The sequence below is a fragment of the Pleurodeles waltl genome, chromosome 10 (assembly GCF_031143425.1).
Source record: "Pleurodeles waltl isolate 20211129_DDA chromosome 10, aPleWal1.hap1.20221129, whole genome shotgun sequence".
NCBI lineage: Eukaryota > Metazoa > Chordata > Amphibia > Caudata > Salamandridae > Pleurodeles > Pleurodeles waltl.
The window spans coordinates 626,299,871-626,318,173 of record NC_090449.1 but is presented as its reverse complement, the minus strand read 5'-3'; the positions used below and the strand labels follow the sequence as shown (position 1 = coordinate 626,318,173).

At 42.6% G+C, this 18,303-nt stretch overlaps 1 protein-coding gene across 8 annotated transcripts in view; it reads left to right on the top strand.

Moving 5' to 3' along the window:
• Nucleotides 1–18,303, top strand: part of PRKAG2 (protein kinase AMP-activated non-catalytic subunit gamma 2) — a 1,410,703-nt gene that overhangs the window by 394,558 nt on the left and 997,842 nt on the right. The gene's annotated exons all lie outside the window — the stretch shown is intronic.

Below are 18,303 nucleotides of genomic sequence, written 5' to 3'. Positions count from 1 at the left end.
GAGTCAAGTAAACACTGAGGGACCTGTTAACAAGCGCCATTTTGTATTATGTTTAGTAGTACTACAATAGCACTTCTCATGTACCATAAAATACTATTTACATACCTACAGGAGGAGGTATACACCTCCACCTCTCCTGTCTCGTATGTGTGGAGATCTCCACCCCGACTGCAGAGATCTCTGCACATGTAAGTATATGTTTGGTAGTAAATGTGGGAGGAAAGAGTGAAGTGACTAGAAAATGAGGAGTACTTACTACTAAAGGGGAGGGAGCTGCAGGAGGAGTAAGAAGGGGTTCAAGGAGAATTAGGGAGGGATTAAGGCAGGGACATTCACCCACCCATAAAAGAGTAAGCTTATTGCTATTAACAAACTGCCCTTCTATAGTTACTACAACCAACAAGCATTGTCAAGGCTAATATGCTTTGCTTTTATGACCCATTAGCTTTGCCAAGCGATTTTTGCCATGTTGCACAGCATCAGGGATGCTCTGCAGGGTGGCTTAAGTTGAAAAATACAAAGAAAATACAAAAAGTCGTAACACAACTGACACTGTGCTGTATAATTTTGTAGGCATGCACTCCATGCATGCATGCAACTACAAAACAATGCAGGTGCTTTTTTTCTTCTTAGTTATCGATCCAAGTTGTATCTGTAACTAAAAAGAAAAGAAAACGTGCAAAAGCGTTTTTTTTTAAACAGGTGGGATAACCAATACGGGGAAGGGCGAAGGGAATGCGGAAGCAATGTGGCTAGGGAGCACAGAAACAACAAGGAGAGATTGGTGCGAGAGAAGTACATGAGTGAAACTGCTAAAAAATGCATGCAGTTCCATGGAGTGCTTAACACATGCTTAACGCAAAAGAAAAATGTAGTACTTAAAAGCAAGCAGTGTAAGCATAGATTGCAACCTATAAAGAGACTGTATAACGCAATGCTCCATTAAAGGGACAAACACAAGATTGACAAGTTGCAAGAAGCAGGCAAATGATAGTGAGAAAGAAAGCCAACCAATGGTAAACAATGAGCGATTTACAGTTCTTCTAGATTCTTGGTAATCCACAAAATAGTCATACATGTACTCCAGCTGAGAGGTCAGCACCACACATGGCCAACCAATGATACTACAACAGCCTCCCATAGAAAACAATGAAGGCAGTGACATAAAATAAATCCCTATGGAAACTAATGTTAAAATATATAACAGTTTAAAACAATATAAAGGAATGTAATTAGGCATTTAAAAATGAAAAAAAAACAGAATTATTCATTTATTATAAAAGATTGTATTTTTTTAATGTATAAATTAAGGTAACCTTACTGTTTCATAACATAATGAAATTACTATTCATTAATTTTATACTTCTGTTAATAATTTTTAATACATAGTAAAAATATTTTTTACTTTAAGTTGGACTTCTTTTATTTTCATGTAAACTTCAGAAAAATAATTAAATCTAGTGTAATATATTGTAAATCATTAAATGTTTAACATTTAGTTTTTAATGTTGAAACATGTTGTAGTGTTCTACATTTAAAATAAATATATGCAGAATTAACATTAAAAATTAATGTAAACGTATTTAATGTTTTTCAAAAGTGTAATACACTTATACTGTTACCCCTACTTTACCATACTGAGGTGTCTGCCCAGTCTATTGTGTTATGTCATATAACATGCGCCCTCACCATGCACTGCTAATTACCCCACAAAATACGTTATTCATGACATATTTGATAACATCATTGATAATATCAATGTAATATTTGCAGTAACATTTTTGACAAAAAGGTGCATGGCGGGGGCACAAGTTATAGTTACTTGATGTACTTCTAACTAGAACTGGTAAATTTATATGGTTTTGTATACTTAAAATGTGAGCCTAACTATAGCGTAAAAAAAAAAATATATATATATATATATATACAAAAAAGAAGTGAGAACTCTGAGTAGTTCCCAAGTTTGGGTGGAGAGCAGCTCCAGGAAGGAGCACCCTGCAGCCCCAGTGGCACTCTAGATTTGATCACCTCAAATGTCTGTTTTTCTAGAGAAGTTTTCAAGCATAGGATTGGCACAGTGCCATCCACGCCGAGTTATAAATGGACAAAATCTTTAAGCATAGGATTGACACAGCGCCATCCTTGTCAAGCTGTAAAATGACAAAAGCCTTTCACCACTCCAGGCACAGTATTACAGCTTTGGATTGGTAAAATACTATCCAACCCAACTTGGAGTGAGCAAAGCAACCCCTGACACGTGTTTTACTATCACTATAGCTCTTCAGAGAGATTTAGCTTTGTCCAGACACAAGTAAGCTCCCAGTATAGGTCAAAACAAAACCCTTTCAGTGTTAGAGTGATGCATAAATTATGCAAAAAAGAAGCGAGAACAGTGGTAGTTCCCAAGTTTAAGTGGAGAGCAGCTCCAATAACGAGCATCCTGCAACACCAGCGACACTCTAGATTTGCTCACCTCCAATGTCTCTTTTTCAAGCAAAGTTTTTAAGCATAGGAGTAGCACAGTGACATATGTGGTGATATGTGCGCCCTAAGTGGCCAGGGTATGCCCAAACATGGGTCCTTTATTCAATGCGCCACTGAATTTAAGCTAGCCTGGCTAATGAGGGGTGCTACCCAGAAATCGGACAGAGGATGCTTGTTTCTTGTTCTGGGAAGACCTTGTTTGACAGTTCAGGCTGGCTGGGGTGCAGGGTCAAGACTGATTTGCATATGACTGGGCAAAACTGGGGTGATGAGGCATGCAAAATAACAATGGATTAAACCTAGATCTGTGACTAGAGGTGAGTTTCAAAAGTTTCACCACTCTGTCCATTATTTTATTTTGTGGTGTTGATCATGGATAATATCACTGCAACATTTGCAAAAATATTGTTGATGAGAAACCTGCATGATAGGGGCGTGAGTGATAGTTAACCTTAAAGCATGAGTTATAGTGTCAAGAGATAAGTATAACAATAACAGCTGAATTTCTATGGTTTTATGCGAGTAAAATCTGAACTTAACTATCACACCTGTAACCTTTGTTTTTTTAGTTAAAAAATATATATATATATATAGAGAGAGAGAGAGAGAGAAAGAGAGAGAGAATGTAAAAGTGGGTGAGCCAGCAGATTAACAGAGATTCAGGCATGGCTCTAAAAGCCTGTACATGAGCCAAGCCATGGAAATGTTTGACCTATAAATCATGCAACAAACATCACATAAATATATGATAACATATATTCAAATGTTTTAAAAAGTGTGTTTCTTTAACATGCAAAAGCATTTCACCTTTGTAAATTTAACTATGTTGCTACATGAGAGGCATTTATTAAAAGTGAACTTATTAAACACAAAGTTAGAAACTTTCATGCCTACCCTTGCCCTGATAACAATGCATGAAATAACTAAATAGGTATATCAGTTGCCATCTGCATTTTATATGTGCCTAGATTCTTTTTAGACATAGAGCCAAATTATAGTCTATTAAATCAAACACAAGCAATGGCATTGTAAAGCGCACATCCTGAATTCCCATATTTCAAGGTGCTGTCACATAGAATAATGAAGAAAAAGGAAATATGTGAAATAAAATATTTTCCTGGGACCACACAATTTGGGCAAGCGGGGAAGCCAGGATTGAAACCAGGTTTTCTAGTTTCACATTGTTCAATTCTGCTACTAGATGGGTATCTCTTTAACATGCCTGTTTTACATCAAAGATAAATGCTTTATCTTTAATTCTGGGTGCATGACGTTCGAGTGTGGGTGGCGGGCAGATGCTGGATGCAAGCTTGCCTTGCCATAGCCTTGAGGGTCCAAGAGGGTTATGCTGAGCCACAGTCAGAGGTCTGGCCCAAGTCCACCTCTAATATTTACACAAGCTTTCAGCCAGCCCTCTTCAGCCACTGGTCTGCTGTTGCATCAATCATATTTCTCTTCCACCCACTACAGCATACAGCATGAGGCAGTAGGTCAGCCCAGTTTAGCGATTGGCTAACTTCACTTCATCCTACACTTTCAACAAGGAGCGTGTGACACACAGGGTAGTTCTCTTCAATGACTAGGACTACAATGATACAGAGGGCTTTCTGAGACCTGAAAAATATGTTTGCTTTCAGCTGTTTTATATTACATTGGTGAGGTGCCAGCAGCTACCCAAACCATAAAGTTTCACAAAAGCCATGACAAAACAAAACAATCATTGACAAAGCCAAAAGGCTCATATCAGACCTATTGACTATGCTAGTGCTTGTTTGGAATGCCACAGTTCCCCTGTCTTGTTAAGCAAGTTGCTCGAGTTGAGTTCTGGTCTATCAGTCGGACATTTTACCAAGGTCCCCCTTTGCAGTGGATTTAAGGCGCGCCAAAACACAGCCCGTGTGTCGTCAGTTCATCATTGAATACCAGTTCTCTACCGCTTACTGGCCTTGCTGAGGTATCTGAGGGAAAACAACTGAGGTGCTCTGGTGAGAGCTTTTGCAGTCTGTTAGGCATTCTCAGGCCTTAGCTGATGCTTTTTCTGCTCTGCACCATGTGAAAAACAATATTTATTCTCGGTGCTGATTCAGCGGAAACCTTTTTAACCTCCCTCAGCGGCGGGAGCGTAGCCCATCTGTCACCGCGCGGGCTGCGATAGCCGGACCCGTGAGGTGTGAAGTTTTGCACAGAAGCCATTCCCGTGCCCGAGGACTGCTGCCCCGGGCGAAAACCTGCAATATTGACACGCGCTAATGATATAAACGTAAAATGCTTATTTAAACACACTTTGAGTTTCACGAGGCCCCCACGCTGAGTAGCTGTTGTACTTAAGGGGCCACAGGCTCAGCAGGAAAGCAGATCCCTTGAATCGAGAGATGCCACTTGCTAGGTAGGCCAAGGAACAGCCGGAAATCGCTAGCGAGAAAGTTATTGTCAGCTCTTAGGTATTTGTATTAGGCAGAAGCGTCACCCGACTCCTCTTGTGCACTAAGATAAGAAACACAGGGTGAAATAGATTAGCACATGTTCTGACACAGGTGGTGACACCTACAGAAGCGCAATCCCAGCAGTTGTGTTTTATTTGCAAGGACTAAAGTGGCCATCACTATAAAAGAAAACAGGGCCTGGTGAGGTTTACCGTATTTTTCGTAACATAAAAATGGGGTACATCTGAACTCCTTTGATTCTTGTATAATATTAATATCAGTCCTTTTTATTAGCACTTGTTACATCGGATGCCCCCAGTTCATAGTGCTATACATAACAAGGGTCTGTAATAGCTGAATAAAGCCCCACATTACGAGGTCCCTGCGCTCCCTCGGTTACCAGAGATTACAAGTGAGACCCTAAGTAGCCCATTAGAAATAAGAAATTACCAGGGAAATAGTTAATTCCAGTTCAGAGTTCCCTGGTAATTCTCCATGTTTCTGGTATTTCACGATGAGACTCAGCCACAAATCTGCATAGTTACTTCAGCTCTTGCAATCCTTATTCAGCTGGTAATCCTTGTTCCCAAGGTGTGGGCATCCTCAGACCGCTGGAAAACTGTGCTGCTAGGTCTCAACGTCAGCCTAGTATTCGATGCCTGACTTCCCGTCTCGCGGTAGGCTGGACTACCTATGTGTTTAATTTTACTTTAAAAAGTATTTTATTAATAATACCACCAAGACCAATGGCATAACAAGGGTCTGTTGGTCCCTTGTGCATCCAAGAAATACAGCCCGCCCCCCTTTCCACTGGTTGTTTAGTATATTACAGCCATATGTGGGATTCAGTGGGTCTCTCAGTCCTTGGGCCCCACTGTCACTGCTCCTGCTGCACCATTGATATCTATGGCCTTGATCAAGACCTCCCACCCAAGAATCACAAAGGCAGAAAATGTGGACCTGGAAAAATTCAGAGGAAATATTTGATCTCGTTTTCTTTTTTTTTTTACTGTGCTCATTCCAATAAAAATCTCAGTTTAAATATCATGATTTGTAGACTGTGCCACTTTGAATATAACTTTGTAAATCAGGCTCAGCTAGACAGACTTCAAAACAATCTGGCAATCACGGGCAGCTTTCACACTAGGTGGAGCTTCCTAGAGCGATGCAGTTTACGTGCTTTAGGGAGAAGCAAGGTTCAAGGGTTGGCCTAATCCCAGGGCCACTGGAAATGTGTAATACCACGGCTGAAGTGATTTTTATGTAAGTATGACTTTGCTTCACTGGCCACATAATACACCATTACATCCATCTCTAGACTCCAATCTGACATAAGCTTCACCTCATCAGTTTGTTCTTTCTCTATTTAATATTTGTTTTTATTTTGATTCCTTACCAATGCTAACTCATCTCCTCCCTCGCCTACCAAACCTCTTATTCACCCAACTTCATCTTTCTTCCTTTCCATTTGAGTTTGTTTGTGATGCTCCTATGCACTTACCCTTTCATAAAATGTAATACGAACAATATTTTCTGACGCATTGGAACTTAATTTGTATTCTTTCGGTTATGTATGGTTTATAATATCCCAATACAATTCTTTTGAAAACGAATATCTGTAGAACTCCACAGGGCAGACATTTGTTTTAGCTCCTTGGCTTTACAAGAGACAACTGATCAGTTTCACTTGTGCACTTTCTCTTTTTTTGTGGCTACTATACATTGTACACATAAAGATTTCTCTTGCCTTGCATGAAACTTAGAAAGATAAGATCTTGTATTCAAGCCTACTGTATTCCACGTTCATTGATAGATGATGATACTTGTCACTGTGTTACCATGTTCCTCCAAGCTGCAGTACGTTCCAGGAGATCAATGTTACTGGACTGAATTTCGATTGTGTTTTCAAATAGGCCTTTTATTGTGGTATGCAGGCCTAGTCCTATTAAGAATATAGCTGTGATTCCCGATTTTATAGGAACTGTTAGAATCTTTACTATGTGCCCTACATTTTGTATTGATACACCTGTATATCTTATAGTTTTTTTTTGTTTGTTTACTTTTATGACTATTTCATAGCCGAATAAAGTTGTTTCTGGAGTTTGAAGTTTGAAGTTTCACTTGTGAACTGTTGTACCCAAACACTGCCCTACTTGAGGAGTACTGCATTTAGGAGTGGGCTCTTCGGCGGTTAATGTGCAGCACACTAATGGCTAGTAGGGTAGTTGCTTTTCTTGTGGCAGGCTTCTGGGAGCCTGCAAAAACAGGCTTCCTGCAAAAGAGGTGGTAGTGGGGTGCATGGGGCCAGACGCTGTTGGGGTTGGCCTGGTCACATCCCTTACATTGGCTGGTCAAAGGGCTAACAACTTCTTTCTTCACCTTGACCCGCAGCAGCCTCCTACTTCACGTCGTCTCCATGAGTTTTGCAAGGAAATTGTTTATTTCTCACTCATCCAACCCATAGTATAGCCGGTGACTTCCACTCATATTGTTTACACCCAGTCTTGGTTTGTGCATCTTTTTGAGGTGGGTAATGCACTCTGACACATTTGGGTGGAGATGGGATTATGGTTCGTACTGATTCTAGTATTCACCTTGGCATCTTGCATCAAAATTCCCTTTAAATGGTTATTAATTCCTTTACTTCAGTTGTGGGCTTTTAGAGCTCTGTTCCTGAAGGGGCTGGGGTGACGTGTACACTGCTGTTTCCTCACTTCATTTTATGGCTCATGGATTGGCGGGGACTGGGCCGGCTGCAGGGAACTTAGTGAAGGCTCAGTTGCCCTTGCACAGCTCTCAGAATGGTGCCACTGGTTCCTCACGCGGATATCGCTGTTATGGTTATTCAGTTATTCATCTGACCAAGTCTTGCTCTTCCATGAGGGCAGCTCATTGCTGTCCATTATTGTGACAGGGCCTCTTGGCTTACACAAGGGGTTGGATTTTGCAGTATAAGGAAGACCTCTTGAGGGGCAACTATGAGTCTATCAATTGTGCAGCATGATGATTAGGAATTTCTATGTCTAGTGGACACTAAGGCCCAAATTTATACTTTTTTAGCCCCGCATTTGCGTCACTTTTGGACGCAAAAACAACGCAAACCTACAAAATACATTTGCATTTTGCAAGTTTGCGCCGATTTTGCGTCAAAAAATGAGGCAAATGCGGCACTAAAAAAGTATAAATATGGGCTTAATTCCTTATATACCGGTATGTGTTTTTTTTACTGCTTGTTGAAACGTTTTGTAAAAAAAATTAGGTTTGACATTTGTGAATGTACAATAAATACAGACGGTGATGTATTCTTTAACCACAAAAAGTGTTCTAAGTCTCTTGTTTGTCCTTGATCTGGGCCTCCTCCACGCTCGGCGAATCCCCCCCCCCAAGATGTGATCATTGAAAAACTGTGTATATGTAGATTTCCTTTGTGCTGAGGACCATATTGTATACATTGTATACAAACTATTTTACTGAGAGAAGGAGAAAGGACAGTATACCTATATGGTTTGTGTTGTGCTTCCTTGTGTGACAAAGTCTTTGATTGTTAGGTAATAAAAATGTTAATGGTGTCTATCAAAAGTGTATTTGCTTCTAGCCTAATAAATATCTTTATTTTCTAAAGAACTAGGAGGTATTTTGTATCAAAATGTTATAATGTCGTGATAATGCTACATAATGTGTCACCTAATTGGATTTTCTTGCCACATAGTTTATTAAGTTGCAAACAGTAAAGAGTGGGGGTGGGCGGGGGCACGTATTGGATTGGAGTGAGTGGGTTGGAGTGGGGCATGTTGTTCCGGATTAGAGTGGGGCAGATTGGAGTGGGGTAGATTTTCTTGTATTGGAGTAGGGCAGATTGTTTTGGGCTGGAGTGGGGCTGATTGTTTTGGATTGGAGTGGGCAAACAATTTGCCCCACCGCAGTCCACAAAAATCTGCCCCACCCCAGTTAAAAACAATCTGCACTACTCCAATCCAAATTAATGTGCCCCACTCCAATCCAAAACAATCTGCCCCATTCCAATCTGCCCCACTCCAGTCTAAAACAATCTGCCCCACTCCATTCTGAAACAATTTGCCCCACTTCAATCCCCCCCTCCAATCTAATCTGCTCCAATCCAGTCCACCTCACCACAGTCCTCCCTACTCCAGCCTGCTTGGCTCCAATCCACCCCACTCCAATCTGCCGCAGACTGCCCCACTCCAATCCAAAGCAGTCTGCCCCACTCCAGTTGAAAACAATATGCCCCACTCCCATCCAAAACAATATGCCCCACTCCAGTCTGCCCCACTCCAGTCTAAAATAATCGACCCACTCCAATCTGAACAATCTCCCCACTCCAATTCCCCACTCCAGTCCAATCCGCCCCACTCCAATCCACCCACTCCAATCCAGTCCACCTCACCACGATCCACCCTACTTCAGTCTGCTCCACTCAAATCCAATCCGTCCATTCCAATATGCCCCACTCCATTCCAAAACAATCTGCACCACTCCAATACAAAACAATCTCCCTACTCAATTTCACAACAGTCTGCCCCACTTCAGTCCAAAACAATCTGCCCCTCTACAACCCAAAACAATATCCCCCACTCCAGTCTGTCCATCTACAGTCAAATAAATCTACCCCACTACTATCCAAAACTGTCTGTCCCACTATAATCCAACACAATCTGTCCCAATACAAACCAAAACAGTGTGCCCCAATCCAATCTGCTCCATTCCAGTCCAAAACAATCTGCCCTCTCCATTCCAAAACAATCTACTCCACTCTAATCTAAAACAATCCGCCCCACTCCAATCTACCCACTCCAATCCAAAACAACCTGCCACACTCCAATCCAATCCACCCCCTCAATCCAGTCCGCCCCACTCCAATCCAGAAAATGTGTCCCACTACAATCCAAAACATTCTGCCCCACTTCAATCTGGCCCAATGAAAACCAAAACAAACTGCCTCACTCTAATGTGCCCCACTCCAATCCAAAATAATCTGCCACTGCATTCCAAAACAATCTGCCTCACTCGAATCCAAAACAATCTCCCCACTCCAAGCCACCTCACCCATTTCAGTCCACCCCACTCCAATCCACCTCACTCCATTCAGTCCACCCACTCTACTTCAAACCAGTCTACCCCACTGTACTCCAATCCACCCCACTACCTCAGTCCACTCCAACCCACCCCACGACACTCCCCAGCCCAACACTCTCAGCCACTGAACCATTGATCGCTACTCTCCTCAACTCTATAACACTCTACTCCCCCACTCCACTCTACAACACTTTACGCCACTAACTTTTAGCCATGCTGAACAGCAGCCGCACTGGTGTACATGTCAAAAACACATTGCCAAAGCCAATAGCTCTTGTAGAGGTTTGACCTATTGGCTTTGCCAGTGCTTGTTTATTTTTACTTTCCCTCACCACCGAGTCACTTTTAGCAGTGATGAATAGTACAAAAAAAAAAAAAAACATCTGACTGCCTACTCTAAATAGGACCAACAATCAGATGACTTTTCTCCCTCAGGTCTTTGAGGAAGGTTTACCTTGAGGGAGTAAATTTTACTCTGTCAGCGTAAAGTGGTGGTTGCCTCAACTCAAAATTGGGTGGGCAGACTGAGAGGTTGGCGGACAGGGCATTCTGTTGCCCTAAATCGTGCCCTAATTCTACAAACAACCTAGTCGTTAGGTTGCATCAGACCTAGACTTTGCTGTCAGTGCAGGGGAGTTTGAATTTAATGAAGCCTATTACAAGCCTACAGCCCATTGATGTTCTAGTGACTCCCTTCTGGAGAGCACAGGTTAGCATTAATAGTTGACTGTCTGATATATGGTAGAATGCAGTGGCGGCCAGCAGCTTTAGGAGGGAGGGGGGCGGGCGTGGCACACACACACACACACACTCATTCTTTCACACACAGACCTGCACGCACGCACATCCATTAACAACACTCATACCATTCAAACATGAACGCACGCACCAAACATTCATTTTAAAATATCACACACACTCATTCTTTCACATATCCACGCACGCACATCCATTAACAACATTCATACCATTCAAACATGCGCGCATGCATCAAACATTCAATTTGAAACATCACACACATACACACACACACACACACACACACTTACCTTCGGCCTCCAGGTCCCAGGAGGGATGGGACTGCTGCCTTCCCTCATTGGCTGACCTTGGGTCAGCCAATGAGGGAAGGCAGCAGTCCCAGCCTCGTCACAGAGTGGGATGGGGTCAGTGAGACTGCTGACCCCACCCCACTCTGTGACAAAGTGTCACTCATTGACACTCGCCCTGGGCACTTCAGGGCTTAAACTGAAGCACCCAGGGAGAGTGTCAATTGGTGACGCTATCCTCGTCACCCAGGGGAGGGCCTTGAGGCACCTTTGCTGGGCCGAGGAGGTCACGACCTTAGGAGCTGTGACCTCCTCAGCCCAGCAAAGTTCAGCTCAGGCAGCCAGGAGTCTGCGCAAATCGCGCATGTCTGCCCCTGGCTGCCTGACCTAAACATGAAGAGTGTCTGTCAGGCTGACCTTTGTTCAGCCAGAAAGACACTCTTCATGGGGGGCAAAAGGTGGGGGGCGTGGCCCCTCCGCCCTAAAGGACAGGCCGCCACTGGTAGAATGCCATAGAAGTAGAAATCTGTATTGTGAGATAGAAGGAGCATGCAGTGGAATTAAAGATTTAAGTATGAAGGAATTCTGTCTATAGTGTAGCGTTTACAGAGCCTGAGATTTAGAAGTCATGACCTGGTACAGAAGTTTATATAGAGTGAATTATTTGAAAATGTTGGATGTGGGTTACTTCATGAAAATTATTAGGTGTAGGTGAATTCACAATGCTTTTTTCGGTCTCGGCTATGACTGCGCATGTGTTATCTGTGCAACACATATTGTTAGCTTCTGTTCATCAGCTTCAGTAGGCTTTCCTTACTTTTCTTGTGTTCATCCCTCCACGAAAATGGATGCATTATTTGTGTTTTTCCACTTCTCATTTTTCAGGTACTACCTTTTTTTTGCTTCTTTTTTAAGCGCTCAATGAGAGTGCGTGTTTTTTGCAGCTGTCTCCCTCATGTTCCTCTCCTCATGTTCCTCTTTCTTGACACCTTTGACTGACATTCTTGTTTCCCCTGTCGACTTTCCCATGCCATTCTTGCTTCCCCACCACCCCTGGTCCATTTATTCCCCCAGCTGACCCGCCCTCCATTATTCGTTTGCTCCTCAGCCACTCCTGCCCACACTCATTGACAGATTGCTTCCCCCGCCCACCCACCCTCTATTGGCCATTTGCTTCCCCAGCACCTCCTCCCATCCTTTGTTGTCCATTTGCTTCCCAGGGCCTGCCGCCCACCCGCCGTTGTCCATGTGCTTCCTCGTTGCTTCTCACATGTCATCTCCCATTCCTGCGTCCTTCCATCCCCCTTCTTACCTCCATGCTTAGTGCTTTTTGAAAAATACTTTTAGCCCTGCTGCACAGCAGCCACACTGCTGTGCAGCATGGCTAAAAATCATTGACAAAGCCAATAGCTCTCATAGGCGAGGGCTTATTGGCTTTGCCAATTGTTGTTGCAATCTGTACTTACGTTACCCTGTGTTATCTTAAATATTGAAGTCTTAGCTATCTTAGCTTATGTTAAATGGTTCTTAAGCATTGTATTGTATAGTAATATTTATATAGCTTTTACTCCCCCATGTGGGGCGCTAAAGCACTTGCCTACATGGGTAGCATGCTGCACTGTGTAGGTACAAAAATAAATGTTTATATCATTCACTTCTAAGTGGTGTGAAAGACCATAAAGTCTGCTGGTGTCTATAGGGCCCTAGAAAAGCTATAGTGGAGGCACTCTACATAGCTGCCACGTTTCCCAGGTCCATGCTTGATGTGGTGTCCCTGTCCAGGTTTTTTCCTTTGAATTCTTGGTACCTGTAGTCCTGTTTCATAATGGAATAATTTTCCTTTGAATTCTGGATACTTGTAGTTCTGTTTCATGATGGCATGAACAGGACTACAAGTCCCAGAATTCAAAGGAAAAACCTGAATTGGAGCAGTACGTCACGCATGGACCTAAGAAACTTGGCAGGGCTGACTGTATAACTAACTTACCGTTTTTTCAGTAGAGAAGCTACATCATAGATGCTGTATGTGGACCTCGCGGTCCCTGTTAAAATACTCCAGGGAAGTTTAAACATGCAGCTTTGGGGAACGATATGCATATACTAAAGAGGAAAACCCTCTGGCTCAGTAGTAACTGAGGGAAAAACCTCTTTTTGTGCAAGTAGGGTCACACACGTAGATAAAATAGCGCCGAGTGCGGTAGAATTATAAAGGAGCCACTGGGAAAGAGAACGTGCCTGCATTTGTCTGTGCTACATCTTGAAACCACTTGGCTGAAAGATTCAATTTCTGAGGCACATGGATATTTATACTTTCTTCTGGCTGAGTGAGGAACTGGTTCTGTCAGACTCGACATCAACATACAGCATCTGATTTAATTGTTACAATAGTACTGAGGTGACGGAGTATAAATGCTGTGTGGAACATATTTGTGGAGGCACGGAAACCACACAGGGAGGCAGAACTCGGACACACAAACCTTGTAATTGCCTAAGTATGTGTTTGCAATGCCACTGTGCACTTGGTAATTGAGGTAGGCCTCGCGCGCTTTCCTTTATTGTGATCGCAGACTGCTCAGCATAATTCACATATTCAGAGGATGACAGAGTCTGTTGACTCCTGCTCTCCTGTAATCGCACATGACTGAGCAATTTCTTTGTTTTGATCCTGAGGCAAAAACACTGCAGACATTCGTCATGTTCTGCACCGGAGACAAATTCCTTTTAAAGCCCATCACTTATTATTGCACCAAAATCGGTCTCTTATGCTTTCATTTATTTTAACTATTACTTTATAGCGAATAATTGGACTTTGCTGTGAGGATGTGCATTGAGGGTTCCTGGTGTGTGTCTACAGTTGCAGAGACACCTCGGGGCTGTTTCAGAAAGAGCTTTCTCTGAGTAGCTGTGTGACTGTATTACTCTTCCGTTTGCAGTAGTAACAAACTCTTGCTCACAGACAAAAGGCTTTTGTATTTGTCCTCCAGTTCCTACTGAGGCAGGGGTTCATCTTGTTAGCATCAGAGTAACACCATATACAGCATTCAGCTACTGAAAAGTGGCCACCTATTTTTTGGCAAAGGGCCTGCCAATAAGAGACAGCACATTTGGCGGCATGTTTAGTAACTCTTAATCCGTTTGAGTTCGAATTTTTTTTCTTGATGAAATCTACAGGTTATGCAGCAGATGATGGATTATATAGCACATGATGTGAATCTATGGTTATATGAAAAACGCCAGTGGCGGTTCCTCCATAGGAGCGGAGGAGCGTCCCCCCCACACTTCTGTGCATTTTATTTTTGATGCTTTCTGCCAGTAAACGGGGTGCGTGGGCAGGGCGGGGCGAGTACGTACTGCTGCCAGTGAGGAATGGCCACTTCCGTTTGCAGTGGGCATGTTGGTTTGGCCAGCTACCTTTCTACAGCCAAACTGACATGCACAATTCAAACTACTCCAGCCCAGCAGCTGGGTTGGAGAGCAGGCACAGGCCTCCAGTGCTTTTCAAAGTGCCGAGGCGGCCCTCTCCAGCCAATAAAGGTGTTTCACTTATACTGCTTAACAGCATGAGAGCAGTGTCTTGACTGGCTAAAGGAGGTGGCTGTAGGTCCTCGGGCTCGGACTGCAGTTTGCGCCAGAGCCAGCAAAAGCGAGGACGCACTGCTGAATATGTTGCTGACAGTGTAAGTTAAGTTTAACTTTTTTTTAATTTTAATATTTAGTGTTTGTTTTAAGCCCCTCTAGTTAAATATTTAAACAACCACCACTGGAAAATGCCACCGAATCGCATAATGCTAGTGCCTCTTTAAAGTAAATTTCATCGTAATAAAAATTGGGTGTGGTTATAAAATCACAAAGTTTCTGAATCTTATGAAAATAAGAGCATTAGTGTGCAGACTTCTCTGGCACATCACCAAAAAAGGAATAATCACCAAGCATTTTAGCATTGATGTCTGTGTTTCAAGGTCCAACCACATTAGTTCTCTATTCCGCCATATTCGTCCCCTTCTGCTCTGTAATTTCAATGGGGGTTTTCAGCTGCTTTAAGCAACAAGAAAACCTATATGAACAATCTGGTTCTGCACGTTTAATGGAAATATTAGAACTTTAGTTACTGCTGGATAGAAATGGCATTATTAATTTGGGAGATAATTCCCATACCCACTTAATGTACATAGTCTGTGTAGGTCACAACACACTTCTGAGAGAATCTCTGCGCAATCCCTGTTATCAAAAAGCACAAGCAGCAGGGAGTTTTCTTGGGAAATGAGCGTTAAGTTGAAACAGTAGCAAACAATTTTAAAGTCAAGAAAACCAATTAAGAAAAATAAAGAAAACATTGAGAAGCAAAATTATATCAAAGCAATCAAAATTGTATAAAAGCAAACAGGCATATGAATTTTTAAAGTTTTGAAGCAAAAACATCAAGAAACCAAAAAGCACCAATGGAAAGTCACAGTGTGCAGTTGACTGAGACTTGAGCATAGGTTCAAGCCAATCGCAAGAGCGTGCAATTCATGTAGGTCACGCAGGTCACACCAGGCAATCTTTTTACCTTCTGCTTTAGACTATTTTCTAGAGCTCCAAGAGCTTCAGCACAGCAACACAAGTAGCTAAAGTCTATTGGGCACCTCCAAGGTCAGATACAATGTAATGAAGTCCCCAATAAAACTTTCAGTTTTGGCACCTAAGACTCGAAGAGAGTAAAGCAGAATTTTGTGACTGCATAGGTCCCTTCACCTCTGGGGTTGATTTGGTGCCTCATTATGTTCAACATTTTTTAAATTAAACTTAGTAACTTTTTTGGTATGTGAATGCCTCCAGCTGGCCAAAGCTGGAAGCTGCAGCTGGACAGGGCTTAACAAGGCAAGACACCTTCACTGATAGGTCTTGCCGAATCTGTTTTGTTTTTGCAGCAAAATGCTTTGTGCAGGAGAAACCTGGTTATGTTGCCGTTAGATGGTGCACCCTCTCAGGAAAGCCTTGGCACCTTGTCCCTATCCTTTGAAGGTGGAAAAATGTTTAAGTCATTTCTCTAATTGTTGAGAAAGTTACTCCTGGTCACTCCTGCATCCCTCACGTCTTCAGAGCACAGTCACCATGTCCCTCTCCAGTGAGTACTTCGGCAGAATCCAGTACACAGTGGCACCTGGGTCTTCTTGGCATCAAAAGTCTTTCTGCCTTTTGGGTTCCTGTAGTAGGTAATATGAAGTCAACTATTTGACCCTTGGAGAACACCCTCAGTGCCTGGGTGCAGGTGGGTCCCAGAGCCCAGGAGTCCTTGGGCCTTCGTTCTTCCAGCTTTCAGGCAAAGTCTTCTTTCTTTAGGTGATGTCTCCAATAGTCCAGACATCTTCTGAGGATGTGTTGGTGAGTGCTAGTCTTATCCTGTGCAGCAACCACTGATTAGAGGATTCCCTACACCCAATCCTGGCAACCTACTTCCAGAATTCTCATCTCATTTTCAGTGCTTTCTCTCTCACTTTATTGCATACTTCCCCAGCTTTCGTTTAACCAAAAATCCCTGACTGCAAGAGCCTAATCCTGAGGCTAGCCATTTCCCCTATGGAGATTAGGTGCCCACCCCTCTGCCATTACTAGAACTGGATTCCCCTCCCGTGGAGGACACAGCCAGAAAGTGTATAGTGTCTGTGGAATAAATTGTTGTCTTTCAGGAAATCTCATTTCAGGACAACCTCATTTAGAATTTCTCAAAGTGAGAGCGTTTGAAAGCTGCCCAGGATGAGTAATGCCTGCTAAGTGGCCACTGATAACAGCACTCATGACTTCCTCCTGCCAGGGGCCAAAACCCTGTTGTCAAGGAGGAGGGTCCTTAGTAGCAGACAGCGAAGTGTACTCAGTGTCTAGAGCAGGGCCATGAGGCAACCAGTCTCAAACCAATTTACTCTCAGGAAGCACAAAGTACACATTTCTAAAGATGCATTTCATCTAACGATATTAAACGTCGACTTTAACCGCTGAATTATATTTGTGAAACAAAATAGAAAATAGCTTTCAACAACAATTTCTTTACAATTACGCTAGTCAAGGCAGTAAGAGGGCATTTGAAACTGTTCACTGTGAGAGCCTATATTTTACACTATCTAGCGTGCCCAAACTTTCGATTTTAAATACCCAGCCTAGTGGTTTTACAGGGCAGACATTAGAGGTTTCTTGGCCGATATATAAATATATATTTTTTATGGCTAAGGCACTTGTAAATGTGCATAACTACAGTACTTTTAAACTGCAGCCCAATTAGCACACAAAGGTGATCTCTGGAGCTATACATTCTAATCACGTAGGTGAGTGGCATACCTACCCGCTGCAGACAACACATTCAACTTCCATGCCACTCATGCTGTTTCTGCAGCAACATTCAGTGGTTATACTGGGACCCAATGGTTGAAACTTATTTTACAGTACATTTTTAGGGGCAAAACACATATACTGACACTAAATGGCCATGTCACAGTCCACAGAGTCATAATACAAACAAAAACAAGGATCATAAAAAGGCGAAAAATGTGGGCTGACAAAAAGAGAAAAGGCAGATTCCCTTCACTACCATTTTAGTGATCCTGAGAACCTTGCAACACTAATATTCAGACTATTGCTAAAAACTCAAATGCTCAGCAGGTAGAGATACTGAGGTTTAGGAAGATGCTATTGTTAACTTTTATTTGTACACTGTGTAACTACCACTAATGTGATCTGTTATGTTAACATAAATTTGTGTAGCACTCTATTGTTATTAGTATAGCTGCCCTGACCTGAATAGTTTCACATCCACGTGTCCAGGAGTATGCCACAGAGTTTTCTGCACTCTTGTCTGTTGGGTGGAGCCTGTATTCTTGGTTGGAGGAGTGTGTGATTGATGGGTACCCCAGTGGCCATTACCAGCAGTGGAAATGACGTTACCATTTACTGCCGGTGAGTCTAGCTATCTGGCAGAAAGGGTGAGGAATAGCTCAGTGATATGGTGACCTATGATTTGCAAAGGATGTTTCCCTGTTTTTTAACATCTGCCTTTTGCTGGCAGCAATCAGTGATGGAATTGCTTCGCTAATACATTCACCAAGTTAAGACCATGGTAGTTGCAAAGGTGCACAGTGGTTTGATTACCATACATTCATATTCTTTCCTTACGCTTTACAGATGGAGATCACTCAATCTATTATTTTGTCATAATCGATTTTACTTTCCACTATGTCTTCTAGAGTGGTCTGATTGATAAGTCAAAACTATGTTCCTGTAACCGC